We start from the raw sequence: 26,400 nt of genomic DNA on the forward strand, positions 1-26,400 counted from the left end.
ACTACCAGTTGCTTGTTTGGAGTATGTGTAGGTCAGAGTCACAGTGCTGCCTTCTAAACTGGACTCTTCATTCTTCACTGCAGTCAGCTGTTGACAGTTGACACCTAAATGAAGAGATAAATGTTGTTAATGACCATATTATTTATTGTTTGCTATAAATCTGTTCCATTGATTTCTAGTAAACAAATCCTTTCCAGACATTTCTTCTTCCTGCTTTAACCTACCTTTCAGTGTGATCACAAACAAAGGAAACATGACACAGTAATGCAGTGACAGCATCTTCCACACACTATCTGTTATGTTTGGTTTACAGACTGAATGTATGTGACAGTGGGAGTCCTTTTCTGTTCTGCTCTTTGACAGAGTTGCTCCTCCCTCAACATGTTCCTCCTCTCATATCACTGGATGTTCTCAACACCAAAACCACACATGAAGATATTTTACAGCTTTAGACAGAAACACGTGAATCTGAACAATATTCTTCTGGATTTTCTGTTTTCTGTTTTGCTTTTGACTCATTTTAGTGAATCATCATTTCCTACCAATGTTTCAGAAGAATATAAGAAGTTTTTTAAGTTTTACTCCATTTGAGAAAAGACTTTCTTCCAGGCAGTTCTCTGTAAAATCAGAACAGGTGTGATCAATCTGGAACAAAAGCTTTAATGTTTTACACTTTTCGACACAAACACATGAACCTCTTTTATTTTGCTGGATTTCTCTTTTATTTGTTCTAAAAATTTTCCCAAATCATTATTTTATTTCTTGTGGTCATCAGTTTGAAAACCAAATTCTTCCTCTTTCTTCTGTGTCAGAGAAGATGAGAAAATGTTAAAGTAACATTCTGACTGACATCTCTGACCTCAGATGATTCAATAAATGCTACTGGAGCAGGATTTTGATTGTGAGAATATTATTATTGAACTCAATCGATGAAAATTCTTGTTTTAACCCGAGGGCCGTTTTGATATCTGCATAAGCATTTTTCGAAATAGAACGACACTGCCAACTCGATTAAACATTATACACCGATGGAAAGCTTAGATTCTCATGAATCCGCCGGTATAAACCACTTTCAGATGTGATCACCACAGCGGGTAATATAAACACATTTGTCCGACAAACAACCAATATCCATCCATCCGTTCTCTATACACGGCTTCAACGCACACAGCGCGACTCGCATTTGCGGGTTCATTATTACACACAGATGAAAATATTCCACAAAAAACGGCCATAATCTAACCTTGGACATCCAGACGAAACAAGCCAGTAAAATATTTTGTCCAAAACATGTCTTGAAGTCGGTATATAATCCATGAATTGGTCGTTTTCAAGGAAATGCACCTCGCGATGCGCGTCCAATATTCCCTGCATTTCTCTTCATATTTTTATTTACAAATAAAATATTAGCGATTTTTTTGTACTGAAAATGGCTGGAATTGACTGCAGCTTATAGGGCTACAATATATATATATAGTATAGTATATATAGTATTCAAGAAATATGTAGCACCATCTCAGATGTGGATAATTTATTTTTGTTTGAATCATAAAAAACACGAAAATATTTTTGATGTAAATGAACTGTTTCCCCTCAAATCCTCTGCAGCTTCTCTTCTGGAGGCATCACTGATCTGCTGCTCCTGTCAATCCTCCCACAGTGTTTCATCAGCAGCTGTAACCACAGTGACTGTGAGAAAACAGGAATTAGCACAATCCATCTGATATGAAGCTGTGCTCTCAATACCACTTCCCTCCTCTTTGAAGAGGAGTCTCATATCTGTGTTCAGGTTTTTGTACAGCCTCTGCTACACTTTGTATCACTGTGTCTCTAGAGCACAGTAGTAGAGAGCTGTGTCTGCCAGGGTTAGCTGATTGATGGTCAATGTAGTTGATGTATCTGTTGTTTGGGATCCATATCGCTGATCAGGAATATATTCACCTGAGCCCCCATTTGCTTCTTTCCAGAGTATAAACTGAGGAGCCTGAAGGTCAGAATGATGTTTGTACCAGTGAAGGTAACCACCAGTTCTGTAGTTGCACCTGAGTGTGACAGATTCTCCTTCTGTTCCACTGACTTCATCTTGTTCAGGAGAGATTGTGTCTTCAGCTTTTAGTCCTGGAAAAAGTAGAGAAAATGAAGCCATCAGACTCACATTGTCCATGAGGCTGAGAGGAGAAGACAGTGGAAAATGTCACCTGTACAGTGTTACTCTGTGGACACAAACAGCTCAAATGGAGCTCAGATCACAACTAGATTGTACACAACTTGATGACAAAGACAGAATATTGAGTGATTTCAACTGTGAACATGAACACAGCAGGTTAAAGAGAAATTCATGTGTTCATAAACTCACCTATGAAGTGAGATGAAAACAAAAAGAGGTAAAGCAACATGTCTTTGGAGTTATTAAAGTCAGACACACATCAGATGAACAATGTTCTTCTACTGCAGCACAATGAGGAAGAAATAATGTGAGTGGATGAGCTGAAGTTCAGTGGGCGGGGCCATTACCTCTTGACATGATGGCTGAATCCCAAACTGCCCCCAACACACTACCCCTCCGTTTGCACGTTCCCGCGGAGGGTCCTCCATATTAAGGGCCGTCCCAAACCGCGTAGTGCGGAGGGAGATTGGACTGTTCAGCCCTTAAATAGCGAGTCTGCATCAATGCTCACTCTGGACAACTTTTTCAGGAAGTGCAACATCGAAATGGAGGAGGAAACAACATATCGATGTAAGTTCCACATGCGTCCTTTATTTCTCCCACGCCTTTTTCACACTGACAGAACATCACAAAAAGAGTGATGTAAAAAGATAAAACAAAAGAAACAAATCTTCTTCTCTGCTGACATTTGATTTAATTGTGCACCCCCTGACACCTTACAATTTGATCACAACTGACAGAATTCATTTATTTATTTTTTTGTTGGATTTGAAATGCCAGATAATAGGATTGGAAAACATGTGGGATGACTTCAAATTATTTGAAGCAGAATGTAGCCCCTACATCATTACCTGCAACCTGTGCCACAGCGCTACAGACATGCACAGTTGGCGTCTTTGTGTTACCATGGCGATGAAATCTTCCGTTTTCTGGTGAGGCGACAGGGTGTCCCATTCCTGACGATCGTATTTATACCCTCCCTCTTCAATTAAAGTGCCCTCCACAGCTGCGAGTGTGACTTCTTTGGAGTGACACTCGGTAGTGGAGGGGGAGTGTGTTGGGGGCGGTTTGGGATTCAGCCGATGTGTTTTGTTTTTTCAGCTCAGCCAATCAACAACAAGTCACAAATCAGAGCTTTAACAGAGTGTGTCTCCCTCTAGTGGATGTTGTGGAGTTTTCTGTTGTCTTTGTTCCAAAGGTTTTTGTACAGAGTTTTACTGTTTCCTGTCACTGTGGGCTGCAGAGCACAGTAGTACACAGCAGAGTCTGACAGATGAAGCTTCTGGATCTTCAGAAGAACTGATGTCTCGCTGAGTTTAGCATCAAATCTGTCTTTCTGGAAATCTGGACTGTTGTCATCTCCATAATAACCACGTTTTAACATGTACTTTGGAAAGTCATTCACTTCTTGTTTGTACCAGAACAATGTACGAGTATTGGAACTGGTCTCAAAAGTATAATCCAGTGTAACTGTGTCTCCTTCAGCAGCAATGACATCTCCTGATGGCTGCATCACTTTATCTTCTCCTTTACACTCTGGAGAAGAACACAACATGCAGAGGAAGAGATGGATAAATAAAGATGATTGATTGAAGGAGAACAATCCACTGTAAACAGTTTCATTCCATGTAGAACTTTGTGATCTGCTAGTTTTTCTCAGTGAAACTCTGTTCATGTTAAATATGTCACCTACCTCTTATTGTGAGCACAAACAAAGTGACAGACTGAAGTTCACTGACAGCATCTTGAAGATGAAGACAATCTGTCTGTTCTTGGATCAAACTCCACTGTGAAAGTTTGTGTCTTTTCTGGACTTGAGTCCCAGTTTAGCTCCTCCCTTCATCCTTTCCTCCTTCCTCTCACAGCTCTGACTAACAGAGTGTTTGTCTCTGATGATGATCTCATTCATTCACTGACTTAAGATCACTGGAGGAGAGTAACATGTACAACTGTGTGTCGTCTGCAGATTTCATGACATCACCAAGCAGAACATGTATATGTTAAACTAAAGAGATTCTATGATTGAACATTCCAGGACTCTGGTGCCAATATGTTTCTGTTTACAACTTAAAGAACAAATCATAATAGAAAAGCTGATCGAAGTCACTTAGAGACTTACAATGAAGCTGAGCCAGATCAACAAAAATGTCTCCAGCAGAGGGCATATATTTAAATGTTGGCCCTTGAACATTTAAACACGAGTGATACTGGGCTGATGAAAGTTCATGTAGGTGTATTTATATCAGTCCCTCCAGGATTTTACAGGCGTTTTTCGAGATTGTTGCGGCCTAAAATGCATGAATTTGCCACAGCTTTTCTAAAAGTTTTTGATGTAAGTTGCGATGTTTTAAGTATATTTGTTGCCATGTAATTGTGAGAGAACAGTGAGAGTTGCTTTAAAAGCTGCATTTTTTTCAGCTTTTAGAACATGTTTCAACATTTTAATTGACAATTATTTTGAAACGTGATCCAATCTATTTACACAAACGCTCACACACCACAGTGGGAAATTAGCAGCAGCCAGATACTGATTTAGCATGCAGTGGTTGGCAGATTTAAGGCACAAAATGATAATTTACTATTGAATGAATCACATTTGGACATATCTGTCAGTGGTAATTTCACATCCTGGCTCATACATATTGAACACACCCCTCACAGTTTGTCACATCAATTAACAAGGAAAGCACTCAGAGAGCACAGTACTCCCCAAAGACTGTTCATTCCCTGATCTTGTGCTGACACAGGCGTGTGTTTTGCATGTGTACATTATGTACGGATACCAAATCTTGTGACCTAAATATGTAGCAGGAGGCGGGAATTGATGAGACTCAGAAACACCCCCATAATTTAATCCGTTTTTCCTTGTATCATTTCCGATAAGTCCACAGCGGGGGATTTTTTAGCAGGATTGCACTCGTGATTGTCAGCAGGTAGATGAGGTAGCGTACATTTGTTGTCATGGTTACCGTGCCGCTATCAGATGTCGTGCTTGTCCTTCAATGTGAAATTCTTCACAAATTTGTGGATCCAGACTATAAGCCGCATCACTGCCAAAATCTAATCACTTGGTCCTTGTGCCATTTATGACCTCACCTGAAAATTTCATCCAAATCTGTTCGTCAGTTTTTGAGTAACGTTGCTAACAGAGGAAGGATTCATGTATGTTGATCGTCACATAACTTCACAATGTTTCTTGGGGAAGTAATTAATCAAACTCATTTTCATTTTTCAGTGCTCCAGCAGATCTAGACACAACAGCATCTATCACGGTGATGGGTCTGGTCTGTGGTCGTCTCATTTAAACCATTCTCCTAATATGTTTTGCATTAGAAAACCGTTTGTCAATCAGTGATTTTTTTTATTGAATTAGTGAGAATTGCTGGCGATTGTAACATTGTGAATTTCATGGAAGGATTGCTATCTGAAAGTGTCCATATCATCTATAACAGGGGTCGGCAAGTAGATGTGGCTTCCGGCCAAAATGTTTGTAAAACAATCGAACAGCGGGCTAACATGCTGCAGGGTGCGCTCCGAATCCGCAGGAGGGGCAGCGGGCTGCGGCGATACCGCGAGCAGCGGAGCTTCTACAGCTGATCGCCGCTGCTTGGGACACACGCATGGGCGTAACCACCATCTCAGAAGGGAGGGGGACAAATTTTCAGAGCGATTTATCATTCTCTTACATTTAATTGCACCGTCCTTAGTGGCTAAAGAACCACATAATCCCTAACAGCCACAGTACAATACCAGGGAACCAACTAGGCTAGTTCTTTAAACTATAAAGTATAAAACTTTAAACTATAAAATCTAAAGTTTTAGTTGCCAAACTCTAGTGAGTTGACAACAATGTCCCTTGAACATCTACTGGACGAGTAGCCAAAGGAGCCAAACACTGAACATGAAATGATCAGTACTGCCTGGTTTCTCCTGCAATAGATCTCTTATTTTCAGGAAGTTATAATCTCTCCTTACCTGTAAAGACCCTACATCCTTGTCCCTGCTGCTGGCCTCTGATCCATCTCCTCCCTGACTCTGCTCTTTCTGTTATGGCAATAAACATAAAAAATGTGGTAAGAAAAATTCTGAAATAGCATTAAGAAGAGTAAAAATTGCAGTAGAATTGACCTCAAAATCACTTTAACCCACAGATACATATTTTTTTCTCAGCCACTTCTATATTTTTTTCACCTCTGCAGACCCTGCATGGTCAACCATTACTGCTGGCCGTCGCCTCTGGTCCATCTCCTGCCTGACTCTGCTCTTTGTCATGGAAATAATCATTAAAAATCTGAAAATCAAAATTCGAGACAGAATTAGAAAGAGGAGGAGTAAAAAACAGTTGTAAAATTCTATACCAGATAGCCTATTCTTTTTTTTTTTTTCCCTCCCTGACTCTCCTCTTTTGGGACCAAAAGACTTAAATACATGGAGAGCAATTGTGAGCACATCTTCTGCCCAGAAACTAAAGAGGACTGGGTTTATTCCAAGAATAAACTAATTAGCAGTAATGTAACAGAGGCAACCACATTTGAATTATTGTTAACTAGCTTAACATATTGATATATTGCCACGTTTACCTTGTCCATATTTAGCTAACAAGTCTAACATTGTTTGCATCCAACAAGGTCACACAACTTACATGGTTTGTTTGGAAAAACTGTAAAGTTTTTTGCTTCTTTGCTGGCTCTGGCTGGTTTGCTAACATTACTCCAGACGCACGTTCAGCACTGCTCAGCACAGCAGCACGTCTCCTGTGGAACACCTGCGTTAGCATGCGCTCATGGTGCATTCAAAGACGGCTCGGGAAAACACGTTACTGGATGCTAATAACGGGTTTTAGCTGTTGTAACGGTTGAAAAAAGTGCAGGGACAGATGTGGAAAGTGCGGGGGACATGTCCCACGCGTACCCCCGCGTCCGTTACGGCCCATGGGACACACATCTCAATTCTGATCACAAATGTATTAAAATGACTCCCGAGACACACGTTTTGCACACACTGTTGCTCAGTGAGTCTGGCTGGTACAATCGTGTCCCGACCTACCGTAGCGCAAACGCGGAAATGCCGCGGCAGCAGCCGACACAACGCGAGTTTCGTGATGGACTGGCTTGGGTCCGTGACAAATTAAATTTTCAAAATCATCTGGCGGGCCCAGATATTATTCCTGACGGGCCAGTTTTGGCCCGTGGCCGCCAGTTGCCAACCACTGATCTATAAGAATGAATGTTGCCATTGGCATGGAGGTCTCACAAATCAGCCAAATCTAATGTATCCCCAGGTATCATAATGTGGACGGTTCAGTGTTTTGCTGTTCAGACATGTCACAATGGTGATGTGGACGTTATTTGTAGGACCAAAGAAACTGGTGTGAATAGGGGTCTGTATATATTACTAGTAAATATGTGCTGTTAAAAAATTGCTTCGCATGCTGTCTTCAAGTTCAAACTGAACAAATCTGGGGGCCTCATTCCTCAATGGATTCACCTTTCCATTTATTTGCAGAAATCACATTTCAAAGACCCATTACAACGTCTGTGTTGGACTTAATGTCCAGTTTGCAATGTCTTATCTTCCTAATTGCATTTGAAATCATCAGATATCATCAGATGAGAGCACTTGAATGATTCATCTGACGGTAAATGGAGGCTGGATTCACCACTGACAAAGATGGAGAGGAACAGGATGAGAAAGTAAAAACGAACAAAAAACATTTTATTGTACCACATGTTGCTGTAGTTTGATAACTTATCATCATGGACAGAATTCTCAGGGTTTGAATCATAAACTCTGGATATTTTCAAGTGGATGAACTTTTCCCCCTCAAATCCTCTGCAGCATTTCTTCTGGAGGCATCACTGATCTTCTGCTCCTGTCAATCCTCCCACAGTGTTTCATCAGCAGCTGTAACCACAGTGACTGTGAGAAAACAGGAATTACCTCAATCCATCTGATATGAAGCTGTGCTCTCAATACCACTTCCCTCCTCTTTGAAGAGGAGTCTCATATCTGTGTTCAGGTTTTTGTACAGCCTCTGCTACACTTTGTATCACTGTGTCTCTAGAGCACAGTAGTAGAGAGCTGTGTCTGCCAGGGTTAGCTGATTGATGGTCAATGTAGTTGATGTAGCTGTTGTTTGGGATCTATATCGCTTATCAGGAATATGTTCACCTGTCCATGCTTTTGCTTCTTTCCAGAGTATAAACTGAGGAGCCTGAAGATCAGAATGATGTTTGGACCAGTAAAGTCTTGCTCCATCATTCTCTGTCTGATAGTTACATGTGAGTGTGACAGATTCTCCTTCTGTTCCACTGACTTCATCTTCGACGGGAGAGATTGTGTCTTCAGCTTTTAGTCCTGGAAAAAGTAGAGAAAATGAAGCCATCAGACTCACATTGTCCATGAGGCTGAGAGGAGAAGACAGTGGAAAATGTCACCTGTACAGTGTTACTCTGTGGACACATACAGCTCAACTGGAGCTCAGATCACAACTAGATTGTACACAACTTGATGACAAAGACAGAATATTGAGTGATTTCAACTGTGAACATGAACACAGCAGGTTAAAGAGAAATTCATGTGTTCATAAACTCACCTATGAAGTGAGATGAAAACAAAAAGAGGTAAAGCAACATGTCTTTGGAGTTATTAAAGTCAGACACACATCAGATGAACAATGTTCTTCCACTGCAGCACAATGAGAAGAAATAATGTGAGTGGATGAGCAGAAGTTCAGTGGGCGGGGGCCATTACCTCCTGACATCATTTTTTTTCAGTTCGGCCAATCAAATTGTTTTGTGTTTTGTTCCACAGCAGCTCTGTCTCTGATCTTTGTTGCTTCATTTCTCTGTTGTCTTTGTCATCAGTCCAACAAGTCACAAATCAGAGCTTTAACAGAGTGTGTCTCCCTCTAGTGGATGTTGTGGAGTTTTCTGTTGTCTTTGCTCCAAAGGTTTTGTACAGAGTTTTTACTGTTTCCTGTCACTGTGGGCTGCAGAGCACAGTAGTACACAGCAGAGTCTGACAGATGAAGCTTCTGGATCTTCAGAGGAACTTTGTTGTTGTCGACTTGAGCATCAAATCTGTCTTTCTGGAACTCTGGAGCATTAACATCACCATAAGCACCACGTTTTAAAATGTACACTGGAAAGCCATTTACGTCTTGTTTGTACCAGAACAAAACATTATTTGTGGTACTGCTCTGAAAAGCACAATCCAGTGTAACTGTGTCTCCTTCAGCAGCAATGACATCTCCTGATGGCTGCATCACTTTGTCTTCTCCTTTACATTCTGGAGAAGAACACAACATGCAGAGGAAGACATGAATCAATCAAAACTTTTGTTTAACAGAGAACAATCAGCAGCTGTAAAGAGTTTTATTCAAAGTAGAACAGATAGAACTTTGTGATCTATTTTTTTTCTCAGTGAAACTCTGTTCATGTTAAAATATGTCACCTACCTCTTATTGTGAGCACAAAGAAAGTGACAAACAGACTGAAGTTCACTGACAGCATCTTGAAGATGAAGACAATCTGTCTGTTCTTGGATCAAACTCCACTGTGAAAGTTTGTGTCTTTTCTGTACTTGAGTCCCAGTTTAGCTCCTCCCTTCATCCTTTCCTCCTTCCTCTCACAGCTCTGACTAACAGAGTGTTTGTCTCTGATGATGATCTCATTCACTCTCTAACTTAAGATCATTGGAGGAGAGTAACATGTACAACTGTGTGTCGTCTGCATACAAGTGTTTCTTGACAACATCACCAAGCAGATGCATGTTTTTGTTAAACTGAATATCTTCCAGGATACAAGATTCCAGTCCTCTGTTGTTTCTAACAGCAAGAACCAAAAGGAAAAACAACATCTAAAGGAAGATGAAACCCATCTGATTCTAGGATTTGTTATATTAGAAGTGAGCTGTAGACAGGATTTACTGCAGCTGTAAGATGGAGCAGAGAAGGAACAGAGACATGTTTGAAGTCAGTATTGATCCCAAAATCTCTCATTATTTTGTACAGTTATTAGTGCAACTGATACTGTAAGCTCAATATTTTGGATGATGACTGCACACATTTCTAAATGGCTCCTTCTTCAAAACTTTAAATTTAACGTACACACATCAGCCTTCTGTAATAGTAACCCTAACCCACCATCTCAGATGTTAATTTTTTTTTTTTGTTTGATTGTAAATAATAAGTAAATAAATAAATAGATAAAAATATCTGGATGTTTAGATGTGGATAAACGTTTCCCCCTCAAATCCTCTGCAGCTTCTCTTCTGGAGGCATCACTGATCTTCTGCTCCTGTCAATCCTCCCACAGTGTTTCATCAGCAGCTGTAACCACAGTGACTGTGAGAAAACAGGAATTAGCACAATCCATCTGATATGAAGCTGTGCTCTCAATACCACTTCCCTCCTCTTTGAAGAGGAGTCTCATATCTGTGTTCAGGTTTTTGTACAGCCTCTGCTACACTTTGTATCACTGTGTCTCTAGAGCACAGTAGTAGAGAGCTGTGTCTGCCAGGGTTAGCTGATTGATGGTCAATGTAGTTGATGTAGCTGTTTGTTTGGGATCTATATCGCTTATCAGGAATATGTTCACTTGTATATCCCTTTGCTCCTTTATAGAGTATAAAAATGAGGAGCCTGAAGGTCAGAATGATGTTTGTACCAGTAAGGTAAACATTATAATACCCTGTTCTGATAGTTACACCTGAGTGTGACAGATTCTCCTTCTGTTCCAATGACTTCATCTTGTACAGGAGAGATTGTGTCTCAGCTTTTAGTCCTGGAAAAAGTAGAGAAAATGAAGCCATCAGACTCACATTGTCCATGAGGCTGAGAGGAGAAGACAGTGCGAAAATGTCACCTGTACAGTTTACTCTGTGGACACAACAGCTCAACTGGAGCTCAGATCACAACTAGATTGTACACAACTTGATGACAAAGACAGAATATTGAGTGATTTCAACTGTGAACATGAACACAGCAGGTTCAAGAGAAATTCATGTGTTCATAAACTCACCTATGAAGTGAGATGAAAAGAAAAAGAGGTAAAGCAACATGTCTTTGGAGTTATTAAAGTCAGACACACATCAGATGAACAATGTTCTTCCACTGCAGCACAATGAGGAAGAAATAATGTGAGTGGATGAGCTGAAGTTCAGTGGGCGGGGCCATTACCTCTTGACATCATTTTTTCAGTTCAGCCAATCAAATTGTTTTGTTTTCCACAGCAGCTCTGTCTCTGATCTTTGCTGCTTCATTTCTCTGTTGTCTTTGTCATCAGTCCAACAAGTCACAAATCAGAGCTTTAACAGAGTGTGTCTCCCTCTAGTGGATGTTGTGGAGTTTTCTGTTGTCTTTGCTCCAAAGGTTTTTGTACAGAGTTTTACTGTTTCCTGTCACTGTGGGCCTCAGAGCACAGTAGTACACAGCAGAGTCTGTCACTGCAGCAGAGGAGATCTTCATACTGATTTGTTTTTATCATCACTCACAGCACAGACAGTCTGGCTTTTGTTTCACTTTGTGTTCCATAGTGATAGATGAGGAACTCTGGAGGTTTCCTGATGTTGTCGATACCAGTAAAACTGATCGCTACCAGTAGCTTGTTGGGAGTATGTGTAGGTCAGAGTCACAGTGCTGCCTTCTAAACTGGACTCTTCATTCTTCACTGCAGTCAGTTTGTTGACAGTTGACACCTAAATGAAGAGGTAAATGTTCAAAAAGACCATATTAAAGACTGAACGTCTGTTCCGGTGATTCTTTTTAGATCATCTGAAGACATTTCTTCTTCCTCCTTTAACCTACCTTTCAGTGTGATCACAAACAAGGAAACATGACACAGTAATGCAGTGACAGCATCTTCCACACACTATCTGTTATGTTTGGTTTACAGACTGAATGTATGTGACACGTTGGGAGTCCTTTTCTGTTCTGCTCTTCTGACAGAGTTGCTCCTCCCTCAACATGTTCCTCCTCTCATACACTGGATGTTCTCAACACCAAAACCCACACCTGAATGTATTTTACAGCTTTAGACACAAACACATGAACCCAAACTTACAGTATTCCTGATGGAATTTCTGTTGGTTTTTACTTTCACTTTATTTTGGCAAATCATCATTTCTGGGCACTGTTCAGAGGAAGATTGTAAGATTTTTGTTGAAGTTTATCGATAGATAGATAGATAGATAGATAGATAGATAGATAGATAGATAGATAGATAGATAGATAGATAGATAGATAGATAGATAGATAGATAGATGTTGGATCACCATGGAGCAGAATTTCGGAGGAGAGGTTTCAAACCATCTTGAATTTCCAAGCAGATGAAGAAAGTATCTATCTATCTATCTATCTATTCTATCTATCTATCTATCTATCTATCACTCTGGAGCTGTTTCCACATTCCTCGAGTAACTCCCTCATATCTACTTTATGGGGTCATCATTCACTTCTTCTTTTACCCAGAACAATAGGGGTACAGGTTGCTGGTTTCAAAAACTACAATTCAGTTGTAACTGGTGTCTCCTCAGAGCCATGACATCTGTATCACTTTTTCGGCTCCCTTTACATTCGAAGAAGAACAGAACATGCAGAGAAAGACACTGATCAATAAAGACGATTGATTAAAGGAGAACAATCAGCAGCTGTAGAGAGTTTTATTTCATGTACAAGACTGTGAGGATGGAGGTTCTTCTAGTGATTATTGATAACAGGACTTAAAAGATGACTCGTGTCTTCAATACACTTGGCCAGAGTGATTTATTGATATTTACTGATACACACTTACAAAAAACAAAACAAGAGTTGAAAATGCAGTTTTCTGTTGCTAAAGTAAGCATCCATTATTTATGCAGCAATTTAAAGCATCTGTTGTGCTCACCAGTAGAGAAGTATAGCATAACTTGTAAATTTATCTGACACCTTAAAATATTAAGAATAAGATCCTACAGTTTCATCCACATTTTATGATTTAACTGTTCAGATGATTATCGTACAATAAGCATACATGAAATCTGAAATAAATCTAATGGTTCCTTCTCAGCAGCATATTTCTATTACAATCGATGTGTTTCATTTATTAAAACCTAAATGAAATGCAACACAATGACAGTGACACATAAAATGTTTTATGTCTTAGTTTTACTACATGCATGTACTTTGTTTTTATCTACCTGTATCTGTATAGTCATGTCCATACTGTTGCTGCTGTACAGAATTTGATCAGATGTTTTTCTAGCCTGTTTTGATGAATGCAGAATTAACGATCCGAGACGGAACAAAACAACTGTTAACTCAGTGTTTCCTGCCGAGCTTTCACGATGTAACACCAGGCGGAAGTAAACAAATAAAAGCCTCCAGCTGCGTTAGTTTTCCTGATGTGTGGACTGACGCTGGAGGACGGTTGTTTTATCGTGTTCTCAGATGAATATTTGATCAGAATCTGAGAGAGTTGATCAACAGCGACTAACTGCTGCTGCTGAGAAATATTCACGGAGTTTGAGAAACCATCGTCCAGTACGAGGAGGAGACCGATCGTCCGCGCAGACTGCTGGATAACATCTGAAACCACAGATAACACAACACACAGCAGGTTTGTAGAACTGTGATGCACCAACTGATGAATGAGACTCATGTAGGATCCTGATCAGAGCTCTGAGCTACATTTAGTTTTAGCTGCACAGACAGAAATTACAGCTGCAGTTGTTGTTCAGACAGAAACAACATTGAAAAAAAATCTCGTTTTACAGTTTTCTCAGTCAGTTTGGTACATTCTCCAATCGTGTCCTCGACATTTGCCAAACAGTAAACGCGATTTTCTCAAAACAATTGGTACAAATAGCAAAAGACCACAGATTACCTGCAAAAGCAGTCTCTTGCTCAAATCCTCAGTTTATCTGTGTCAGTGAACATGTCAGTGTCGTCAGAATGATCAGTCCTTGTGTCATTGTGTGGATAAAACAGTCAGATTGCTGAGTCATGTTGTCATTATAACACTGTACTCTGGAGGGATGTTCTGATGTAAACTATGGATAAATTATTGATGACAGTTATTGTAAATTGTAAGTTACATCTTAGTGTATGTTGGGAGATTGATTGGACTAGATTCACATTTATGCTTTTACTGTCTGTAATTTGTTGACAGACCACGTCATTGTGATACAGAAAGGAAAACAGCGCTGCATAGCACAAAGAAAAAAACAAGACAAAAGTAGAAATGTGAACATAGGACAGTCTCCTTCAGAAAAACTGTGCATGCAGTGCTGCAGGAATTACAGTTCAGTCTTCCTACACCTCCTGATGTTCCTGTCTGTTGGGACACAAATTCTCATCCTCATCATGAAGATCTTCTCTTGCATCTTTGAGCTATTCAGAAAACTCTAAACCTTCACACATTTCCCTTTGTTAGAGAAAGTCAAGATTCCCCTGGGAGCAATTTACCAATCAGGACAGATTTAGAAAAAAGTCTAAAGGAAATGTATGGAAATGTCTTTGACATATTCTGACAACTTGTTCAACCATTTTCTAAAGACTGACGTGAATGAACTAATGCCTAAATGTTGTGGAGGGTGAGACTATTCAACAGAGACCCATTATAATACAGTGGGGTACAGAAAGTATTCAGACTCCTGAAATTTTCACTCTGTGTCATTGCAGCCATTGCCAAAATCAAAAAAAGTTCAATTTTATTTCTCATTAATGTGACACTGCAGCACCCCATCTTGACAGAAAAAAAACAGAATGTAGAAATTTTTGCAAATTTTTAAAAAAGAAAACTGAAATATCACATGGTCAGAAGTATTCAGACCCTCAGTATTGAGTAGAAGCACCCTTTTCAGCTCGTACAGCCATGAGTCTTCTTGGGAATGATGCAACAAGTTTTTCACCACCTGGATTTGGGGATTCCTCCTGCCATTCTTCCTCGCAGATCCTCTCCAGTTTTCTGTCAGGTTTGGAATGGGTGAGACGTTGGTGGCAGCATGACATTTTGAGCGTCTCTCGCAAGTAATGGCTGATTGGTTAGGTGCGAGGGCTCTGGCTGGGCGCAGTCAAGAACGGTCCAGAGTTGTTCTGAAGGCCACTCCTTTGTTATTTTAGCCTTGTGTGATTAGGGTCATTGTCCTGTTGAAAGGTGAACCTTCGCCCAGTCTGAGGTCCTGAGCACTCTGGAAGAGGTTTTCCTCCAGGATATCTCTGTACTTGGCCGCATTCATCCTTCCTTCAATTGCAACCAGTCGTCCTGTCCCTGCAGCTGAAAAACACCCCCACATCATGATGCTCCCACCACCATGTTTCACTGTAGGGATTGTATTGGGCAGGTGATGAGCAGTGCCTGCTTTTCTCCACACATACCGCTTAGAATTAACACCAAAAAGTTCAATCTTGGTCTCATCAGACCAGAGAATCTTATTTCTCATAGTCTGGGAGTCCTTCATGTGTTTTTTGGCAAACTCTATGCGGGCTTTCATGTGTCTTGCACTGAGGAGAGGCTTCCGTCGGGCCACTCTGCCATAAAGCCCCGACTGGTGGAGGGCTGCAGTGATAGTTGACTTTGTGGAACTTTCTCCTATCTCTGACTGCATCTCTGGAGCTCAGCCACAGTGATCTTTGGGTTCTTCTTTACTTCTCACCAAGGCTTCTCCCACCATTGCTCAGTTTGGCTGGACGGCCAGGTCTAGGAAGAGTTGTGGTCGTCCCAACTTCTTCCATTTACTTTGTTTGAAATGGGCTTGTAAGATCTGAAGTAAATTTTGACTGAAGTTTATAATGCTGAAAACTGACAAGATGATTTTACGAGAGCAGATGCTGTTGGAGTCATTGGAACTACAGATACACTTGGTCTACTCTGATTGTGCTGTGATGTACAGAGTGATTGCTTCGTTCTGCCTCTTAAATAACCATTGTTGAGGGCAGAATATTTGGTGTTGATTCTCTGTCTTGTTCTCTGCCAAATTACAGAGACACAAACCTGAAAATAGCAAAGGTTCATTTTGTTCAGTCATTAATATGTCATGGATATATGGTAAGATGAATAAACAGCTGACTGACCTGCGTTTGTCACTTCAACTGAAAACAGTGATATAAACAATGACTTAAAATGAGAAGTTAAATGTTTTGTACTCCGAGGTTGCTGAGAGAATGTCAGTGCCACTCACAGATGCAGTCTGATTTTCATACTTTGGACAGTCTAGACTTGTGTCGGCTCAGCTGCAGACCATACATGACTGGACTTTTTTCTTGTGTCTTTGTCCCTCCAGGTCTCCCACAGCAACATGTTTGTAAGGAGCATGAGGTTTGTCTGACCAGCAACTCAGTAACCAGAAGAGTAACTCCAATCTGGATCATGGACAACCAAGAGCTTCCCCTGATTACAGATGAACAGGAAGAACTCTGCACCAGCCTGGACCAGGAGGACCTGGAGCCTCCAATGATTACAGTAGGAACAGGAGGAATTCTGTTACTAATCAGGAGGGAGAGCAGCTTGTTGTGAAGCAGGAGACTGATACCTTTATTGTGACTGTTACTTATGAGGAAAGTGACCACAGTGAACCAGAACAAACAGTGACCAGCTCCTCTCTTCCAAATTCCTCTGTAGCTGAGAGTCCAGTCAGGAAGGAATCAAGCAGGCAGACCCACAATTAACTAGAAATGCAGTGCTAAGGTCAACAGAGGACGTGACAGAAACAGCAGTCACAGTAAGAATGTACACACGTGACAAAATTGTTGGTCCCCCTCAGTTAAAGAAGGAAAAAAAACCCACAATCTCACTGAAAGTCACTTTGAAACTCACAAACAAGTAACAATAAATAAAATTTATTGAAAATAAATAATCAAAATCAGCCATCACTTTGAATTGTTGATTAACATAATTATTGAAAAAAAACAAACTAATGAAATAGGCTGGACAAAAATGATGGTACCCATAACTTAATATTTTGTTGCACAACCTTTTGAGGCAATCACTGCAATTAAACGATTTCTTGTATTTGTCAATGAGCGTTCTGCAGCTGTCAACAGGTATTTTGGCCCACTCCTCATGAGCAAACAGCTCCAGTTGTCTCAGGTTGATGGGTGTCTTCTCCAAATGGCATGTTTTCAGCTCCTTCCACATATGTTCAATGGGATTCAGATCTGGGCTCATAGAAGGCCACTTTAGAATAGTCCAACGCTTTCTCTCAGCCATCTTGGGTGTTTTTGGCTGTGTGTTTTGGATCGTTGTCCTGTTGGAAGACCTATGACCTGCGACTGAGACCAAGCTTTCTGACACTAGGCAGCACATTTCTCTCCAGAATGCCTTGATAGTCTTCAGATTTCATCGTACCTTGCACACTTTCAAGACACCCTGTGCCAGATGCAGCAAAGCAGTCCCCAAAACCATTACTGAGCCTCCTCCATGTTTCACCGTAGGGACAGTGTTCTTTTCTTCGTATGCTTGGTTTTTGAGTCTATGAACATAGAGTTGGATGTGCCTTACCAAAAAGCTCCAGTTTGGTCTCATCTGTCCAAAGGACATTCTCCAGAAGCTTTGTGGCTTGTCAACATGCATTTTTGCAAATTCCAGTCTGGCTTTTTATGAGTTTTTTTCAGCAGTGGTGTCCTCCTTGGTCGTCTCCCATGAAGTCCACTTTGGCTCAAACGACGACGAATGGTTGCGATCTGACACTGATGTACCTTGGCCTTGGAGTTCACCTTTAATTCTTTGGAGGTTCTCTGGGCTCTTTGGATACAATTCCAACGATCCGTCTCTTCAATTTGTCATCGATTTTCCTCTTGCGGCCTCGTCCAGGGAGGTTGGCTACTGTCCCGTGGGTCTTGAACTTCTGAATATATGAGCCACTGTTGTCACAGGAACTTCAAGCTGTTTAGAGGATGGTCTTATAGCCTTACCTTTAAGATGTTTGTCTATAATTTTTTTTCGGATGTCCTGGGACAATTCTCTCCTTCGCTTTCTGTTGTCCATGTTCAGTGTGTACACACCTTTTCACCAAACAGCAGGGTGTAGCTTTGTCTCCCTTTAAATAGGCAGACTGACTGATTATGAGTTTGGAAACACTGTGATGTCAATTAAATGACACACCTTGAGTTAATCATGTCACTCTGGTCAAATAGTTTCAATTTTATAGAGGGTACCATCATTTTGTCCAGGCGTGTTTCTATTAGTTTGTTTTTTTAAATAATTATGTTCATTCAACAATTCAAAAGTAATGGCTGTTTTTGATTATTTAATTTTCAATACATTTTATTTATTGTTACTTTTTGTGAGTTTCAAGTGATTTCAGTGAGAATTGTGGGTTTTTCCTTCTTTAACTGAGGGGTACCAACAATTTTGTCCACGTGTGGAGGACACCTCTCCCATGTCAGAGAGTCACTGTGATACTGATACAGGCAAAAGTCAGTACCATGTCATATCTGTGGAAAAACCTTTAAAGGTAAGTCCAAATTGAAGGAACATCACAGAATTCACACAGGTGAGAAGCCATTTCATTGTGAAACATGTGGAAAAGTGTTCAGTCAAAGTTGTAAATTAAAAGTCCACATGAGAACTCACACAGGTGAGAAGCCGTACCTTTGTAACATCTGTGGAAAGAGATTTAGTGATGTTTCAGCATTTAAAAAGCATTCAGCAACTCACACAGGTGAGAAGCTTGTACTCTTGTACAACCTGTGGGAAAAGTTTCAGTCAAAGTGGTAGTTTGAAAGTCCACATGAGAACTCACACAGGAGAGAGACCTTACCCTTGTAACATCTGTTTCAGAAGATATAGTGGAATATAATGGGCTGAGAAAGCACATGTCAATTCACACAGTGATAAACCTTTTGTTTGTAACACCTGGAAAAGGGTTTTCTGACACATCAGTGTTTAAAAGGCATGCAGCAATCCACAAAGGAGGAGAAGCCATTTTCTAGTGAAATATGTGGGAAACGGTTTTAGTCGTGGGGATCATTTATTACTCCACATGAGAATCCACACAGGTGACAAACCATACATTTGTAACACCTGTGGAAAAATAAATTTAGTGACCTTCCAGCATTTAAAAGTCACACAACAAAACTGTGTTGAATCTGGAAGTTTATGTCTTTTCTGTGGTTCAGGAACAGCTCAGCTTCTCACTGAAACTCTCCTTTAGCTGAAAACCACAACCATCATGAATATTGGTTGGGACACTGATTAGTTGTTTCAGCAGCAACTTATAAAATTATGTTCAATCAACAAAAGTAATCTATTTTCAACAAACATGAGTACATTGTGTTGATTCAAAGAAATTGAATTTTTCTTCAATAAAGTAAATTCAAATCTTTCATCATTTTGCATAATTTGCTCATTTCATTGTAGCGTTATTTATTAGTTTATTATTTCAGTGTCAAATATTTTTGGAATTCTCGTAAAATGTGACATTAAGTCAATTTAAAAAAGGAATGTAAATATTAAAACTGATTTTAAATATAAACAAAATGAAACAGTCAGCAATCAGTTATTTCTGTTTTATTTCTAATGTTTTTAGTTTTCTCTTTTTTTCACATTATTCATTCTTGTCCCCATTGACAATGATGACAGTTTTGTTTGAAAGCCTTTATTCCAGATCTTGGATAAACACCAGTTTTAACTCTTTACATGTTAAAATGTCAAATGTTTCTACCCAGAAGGTCTGTGGATCCCAGTGTTTTAACCTGATGACACCAATTTGTTTCATTATCAAACTGTCTTGTGTCTCCGTCTGTCATTTCAACCAGTGATGTTCTTAAGAAGAATGACATTTTGTACCATGAACTTTTCCAGAGTTATTGTTCTGAGCCGATTTATTAAAATCCAAACATGCTCATGTTGCCTACATTTTTGCCTGTAGCCAAAAAAAAGGTAATTTAAGAAAAGTTTGATGTAATGTCGTCAGTACAGTTATGTTTGACTGGAATCTGTGTATCAAAATGTGCTTGGATCTTTCTAGACAGCTCAGCTTCATCTAACTCCATTTTACCTTTTGAATAACTTTGAAGTTGAAACAGAACATCAATAATTATAAATATTTAAGGTATAAAAAAATCCAAGCAGCGTGGAAGTTACAAAGTCATCAAGTTCAGGATCCTGAAGCGTCACCACACCAGCTGTAACCACAGTGACTGTGAGAAAACAGGAATTTACCTCAATCCATCTGATATGAAGCTGTGCTCTCAATACCACTTCCCTCCTCTTTGAAGAGGAGTCTCATATCTGTGTTCAGGTTTTTGTACAGCCTCTGCTACACTTTGTATCACTGTGTCTCTAGAGCACAGTAGTAGAGAGCTGTGTCTGCCAGGGTTAGCTGATGATGGTCAATGTAGTTGATGTAGCTGTTGTTTGGGATCTATATCGCTTATCAGGAATATGTTCATCTGTGTATCCTTTTGCTTCTTTCCAGAGAATAAACTGAGGAGCCTGAAGGTCAGAATGATGTTTGTACCAGTAAGTCTAGCATAACCACTGTCTGTCTGATAGTTGCACCTGAGTGTGACAGATTCTCCTTCTGTTCCACTGACTACATCTTGTTCAGGAGAGATTCTGTCTTCAGCTTTTAGTCCTGGAAAAAGTAGAGAAATGAAGCCATCAGACTCACATTGTCCATGAGGCTGAGAGGAGAAGACAGTGGAAATGTCACCTGTACAGTGTTACTCTGTGGACACAAACAGCTCAACTGGAGCTCAGATCACAACTAGATTGTACACAACTTGATGACAAAGACAGAATATTGAGTGATTTCAACTGTGAACATGAACACAGCAGGTTAAAGAGAAATTCATGTGTTCATAAACTCACCTATGAAGTTGAGATGAAACAAAAAGAGGTAAAGCAACATGTCTTTGGAGTTATTAAAGTCAGACACACATCAGAATGAACAATGTTCTTCCACTGCAGCACAATGAGGAAGAAATAATGTGAGTGGATGAGTTGAAGTTCAGTGGGCGGGGCCATTACCTCTTGACATCATTTTTTCAGGTCAGCTCAGCCAATCAAAGTGTTTTGTGTTTCCACAGCAGCTCTGTCTCTGATCTTTACTGCTTCATTTCTCTGTTGTCTTTGTCATCAGTCCAACAAGTCACAAATCAGAGTTTTAGTATGATGGTGAAGAATCAGATCATAGAAGTGGAACAGAGTGTGTCTCCCTCTAGTGGATGTTGTGAAGTTTTCTGTTGTCTTTGCTCCAAAGGTTTTTGTACAGAGTTTTACTGTTTCCTGTCACTGTGGGCTTCACAGCACAGTAGTACACAGCAGAGTCTGTCACTGCAGCAGAGGAGATCTTCAGATCCATTTTTGTTTCTTCTTTTCTCACTGTAACAGACAGTCTAGGGACTGGATTTAATAATATTTCTCCAGACTCCGAATGAGAGATCAGGAACTCTGGTCCTTTTCCTGGATGTTGTCGATACCAGAAGAATAATCAGCAAGCTCCTTTGGTGTATTGCAGGTCAGAGTCACAGTGCTGCCTTCTAAACTGGACTCTTCATCCTTTTCTGAAGTGAGTTGTTGACAGTTGACACCTAAAGGAAGACATAAATGTTGTTGTTTTTGAAAATTTCTCCACAGAGGGAACAATAAAGTTCATTATAAAGTTTATCTGATCTTATTAGATGATGTAAATTAATCACAATTTTCTCTTATGTGTATGAGGTCACATACCTGTTAAAATGTAGAGAAGCAACACACAAAACCCACAATTATCCAACAGAACCATGTTGAACAAAGTAATGTTTGTTGATAGTGAGTTGAATGTGGAAGTTTGTGTCTCTTCTATAGTTCAGTAACAGCTCAGCTCCTCCCTGAATCTCTCCGTCTCCTCTTTGATCTGTAGTTTCTTCTCTCTGTTCCTCTTCCTGCTGGTTACAGACTGGTAGCAGCATCTTGACTAACTGTGATGGAGGTTGTTTTTATGAATTTTGATAACAGGAGTTAGAAGAACAATGCTCCAATTTCTACTGGACTTCACTGTTGACCAATTTGTTTTAGAAGTGATTTGAAGATTTTATTGCTTGTTTTTAAAGCCTTAAACTCTTGTTTCTCTTTGACATTTGTAGTGGAACATGTAGAAATGGTAGAAACTATACTTCATGATTAAAACTGCACTCGTTAATTTCGGGGCACCACTTCAGCTTATCTGAGGAAATATCAATTTAACCTCAGTTCAAAGAGACTGATTAAAATTAAGTTGATCAGTCTCATTCTGCAAGTCATAAACTCTGATTTCATTGACCTCCAGTACCCAAAACAAAGAAATACACGGTAGAACCGATGATAATTATATACAAACATTTATTAACTAATACTACAAACAAACAACAAACAACAATGACATGACAACAACAGACAGTGAATAAATGAATGAATAAATGCAGATAAATAAACTGATAAACCGTGATTGTCACTGGAAGCAGTTGGTTAGAAAAGGTGATGAATTTAGAATTACATTAGAAAAGGAAAACAAATTTAAAAAATTTCATGTAGCAGAATGAAAGTGATACTTGTGTAGCCTTTGAAGCAGTGAGAGAGAGGATGCTGCAGAATGTGGAGCTGTGATGATCTGCTGGATGAGATGGTTCAGGAACACAGAAAAGAAGCACTTTGGCAGGTTTGGATTGCAAAAGTGTGCTAAAGTAAAAACACTAAGAGCCAAAGCTCATAGTTATCAAGAAAATATTTGTGCTGTTGTAGTTCTTAAGTAATTCTTAGGTTGAGTTGATTCTTCTAAAATTCCATTCTTCTAAGATCGTTTCTTTTAAGCCCATTCTTACAAGCCCAAGTTACATTCAAAAAGGTCAAAAACAAAACCAAAACCCAAAACTCAAAACTCTGAAAAAGCCCAAAGCTAAACTAAGTTGCATTCCAGTTACTTTCCTCTACATAGAAAACTTTGGAGCCAAAAATCAAATCAGCACCTGACCAATCATGGATGAGTTCCTCCGAAGGGGTGGCGTTGGCTTCACTGTCCAGGAGAGGTCAGAGGCCAAATACCATTTAGAACTTACTCTTAGTTCATTTCTTAGATGTAGAATTCCAATTGTTCAATATTTATGATGATCACAGATCTGAAATAACATCAAATAAATGATTAAAATGACACCAAGCACAGTCTGTTTTTCTCATATGGTTCCAGAGAGAATAATAAAATGTGTAAAGATAGAATAAACTGACAAATCGTAGACTTTAGACTACATAAAGATAAACTTATAACATGGTTAAGCATAAAAGCATATACATTCAGTAATAAGAAGAAAAAGAAAGCACAGGGAGAATATATGCTTAGAGTGAAAAGTCTCTCTGTGTCTCTTTATGGCTGTGGTCTGTGACAGAGAGACAGGAGGGGGGGAGTGTTTGTGGATCCTATGTGTGCTTCTTCCACAAACACTGCAGATTCCATGTGTTCTTCTTCCATATTGGTCCTGATCAATCTGGTCCAAATCATCATTCCGATGATGGTGCATTTCTTTAACTGTTCTGATTCAAACTGTTCACTTCATTCCGGTGTAGGGAGTTCTGTGTGTTAGGTTGAGAGATCAGAAGGTCAGAATGCCAGTCCTTCAGAGGCGTGGTTTTCCTCACAGTTGACACTTTATGACCCTTATCAGATTCTAGTGGAGGTAGGAGGCATTGTGTTGTCTCTCAGAGTGCCATGATTGGTTCTTTTGTAGAAAACATCGGATCAGCAGATGTTTGTTGTGGTTTCTCTTATACATCAAAGTTGTAGATGTTGAATAAAATGTCCGGTGACACCATTGCTTCAATATAATATAATTTTATTATAAAAAGACAGCATCTAATCAGGGCCATGGTCTGCCCGATGGAGGATTCAAAAGCCAATAAGAATCTCACCCCGAACAAAGAAATCAGGTCACTTTATACCTTCTGGTGAAGGATAGAATTACAACATCTGGTTCATGTTTGAAGACCCCTTGCTCAAAAACAAGACCACCCTTGAATGGAGCTCCTCGGCTCTGCATCCCAAAGGACCACATCTATCTTCTAGCTAGACATAGGAGCCCCCAAATTAACAATTCATCGGGTTCCTGAGACTGAAAAACACATTCCGATGATATTGGTAAAAATAGTAACACATGTAGTTCAGGTTCCATTTGTGGTCAGATGACATTATGACACACAACTCAGATCAGATCCGAGAACAAACAAACAAATTCTATTCTGCTAACTTATTAAGTAATGCACCTCTTAGATCAGATACTACGTATTCCATTTGGAAGTGAATTTTGGGTTAGTTGTCTCCTGAAATGGTGTCTTACCAAATTTACAGCTTTGGGAGAGGGTCGTTGGATCTTTGTCTGTTACTGTGTAATGTTCTGCTCCTTAGTACGCTACACATTTGAGATTTTTTTTTAGCTCTTTGTCAACCTGTTGATTGCTTGAGATTCTCTTGCAGAAACCTTCTGACTGTTCCTGAATTTCACCTTGTGTCCAACACTGAATGATTTGAATCAAATATCTGATGGTGAGTGTTCTGACAGATCCTGTTTAAAGTCAATGTTCACTTGTATGTTGAAAATATAGAATAGAATAGAATAGAATAGAATAGAATAGAATAGAATAGAATAGAATATTCTTTATTGTCATGATACAATACAATGCATAATGAGATTGCAGAGTTTATTCTTTTCAGTCCCAGGAAATCTTAAAGATAGTGCAAAAACATGATGGAGTTTCACCATGTGAGACACAATTAAAGGTGTTACAATGACAGAAAGAAAACACTGATTTTATAAAACCACTGAGACCCAGTTGAACCATACTGTGCAGCTTAAGCCACGTTGTAAACATGAATCAATGGACATAAACAACCTCTGAAAGATCAACAGCTTTATACTTATCAATTAGCAGCCAAACCTCAGACATCTTAAACTGCAGACATTGTGATTTTCTAATCACATTTTTTCCCCAATTTGCAATTTCCATTTAAAATAAGTATTTTTTCAACCTTATGTGAGACAAGGTATCAGTCATTTACTGTTAATTATATATGTAATATTGTATTAATTGATTAATTTGCCAACTTTTGAATTGATCACCAACTATAATCCATCCATCCTCTATACACCGCTTTATCCTCACTAGGGTCGCGGGGGGTGCTGGAGCCTATCCCAGCTGACTCAGGCGAAGGCAGGGGACACCCTGGACAGGTTGCGTGTCACAGGGCTACATATACAGAAGCCAGAGTACCCGGAGAAACCCACGCATGCACAGGGAGAACATGCAAACTCTATGTAGAAAGATCCCAGGCTCAGGCCAGGATTTGAACCGGCAATCTTCTTGCTGCAAGGCGAAAGTACGAAGCACTACTCCACTGTGCAGCCCATCCAAAGCCACCAGTTGATGAAAATGAATGAAAATACTTTGTAAGCCACCAATTACATATACATCAAATTTCAGTTTAAAATTGATTTCACAGTAATCATAGAGTTAAATGAAGCAGCAACAACACAAGAAGACATTATTGACTTTATTCTGAGCTGTACAGAAAAATCTAAACTGAATCCTAAAAACACCTGAAGTGTAACAGAGTGTGTCTCCCTCTAGTGGATGTTGTGGAGTTTTCTGTTGTCTTTGCTCCAAAGGTTTTTGTACAGAGTTTTACTGTTTCCTGTCACTGTGGGCCTCACAGCACAGTAGTACACAGCAGAGTCTGACAGCTGAAGCTTCTGGATCTTCAGAGGAACTTTTTTGTTGTTGACTGTAGCATCAAATCTGTCTTTCTGGAACTCTGGAGCATTGCTTCCATAAGCACCACGTCTTAAAATGTACTTTGGAAAGTCATTTACTTCTTGTTTGTACCAGTAGAAATTAAGTTGTGTTGCTGTGTAACTGCTCTCAAAAGTACAATCCAGTGTAACTGTGTCTCCTTCAGCAGCAATGACATCTCCTGATGGCTGCATCACTTTGTCTTCTCCTTTACACTCTGGAGAAGAACACAACATGCAGAGAAAAACATGAATCAATAAAGATGATTGATTAAATGAGAACAACCAGCAGCTGTTAAGAGTTTTATTCCATGTAGAATAGATGGAACTTGTGATCTGCTAGTTTTTCTCAGTGAAACTCTGTTCATGTTAAATATGTCACCTACCTCTTATTGTGAACAGAAATAAAATGACAAACAGACTGAAAGAGATGAGTTAAAATGTGACTTACCAGTGAATATATGAAGGAGCAGCACTGGAATGAAGAGCATCATGTTCTAACAAAAACACTCAGTGA

The 26,400-nt window shown here is 39.7% G+C and overlaps 1 long non-coding RNA gene across 1 annotated transcript in view; it reads left to right on the top strand.

Annotated features, from left to right (window-relative positions):
- Window positions 1–19,993, top strand: part of LOC127535569 (uncharacterized) — a 41,262-nt gene extending 21,269 nt beyond the window's left edge. The window contains exon 2 of the long non-coding RNA XR_007944421.1: window positions 19,818–19,993. This is a non-coding gene — a long non-coding RNA (uncharacterized LOC127535569). The remainder of the gene's footprint in view (window positions 1–19,817) is intronic.
- Window positions 19,994–26,400: the final 6,407 nt, after the last annotated feature.

The sequence above is a fragment of the Acanthochromis polyacanthus genome, chromosome 9, assembly GCF_021347895.1.
Source record: "Acanthochromis polyacanthus isolate Apoly-LR-REF ecotype Palm Island chromosome 9, KAUST_Apoly_ChrSc, whole genome shotgun sequence".
NCBI classification, from domain to species: domain Eukaryota; kingdom Metazoa; phylum Chordata; class Actinopteri; family Pomacentridae; genus Acanthochromis; species Acanthochromis polyacanthus.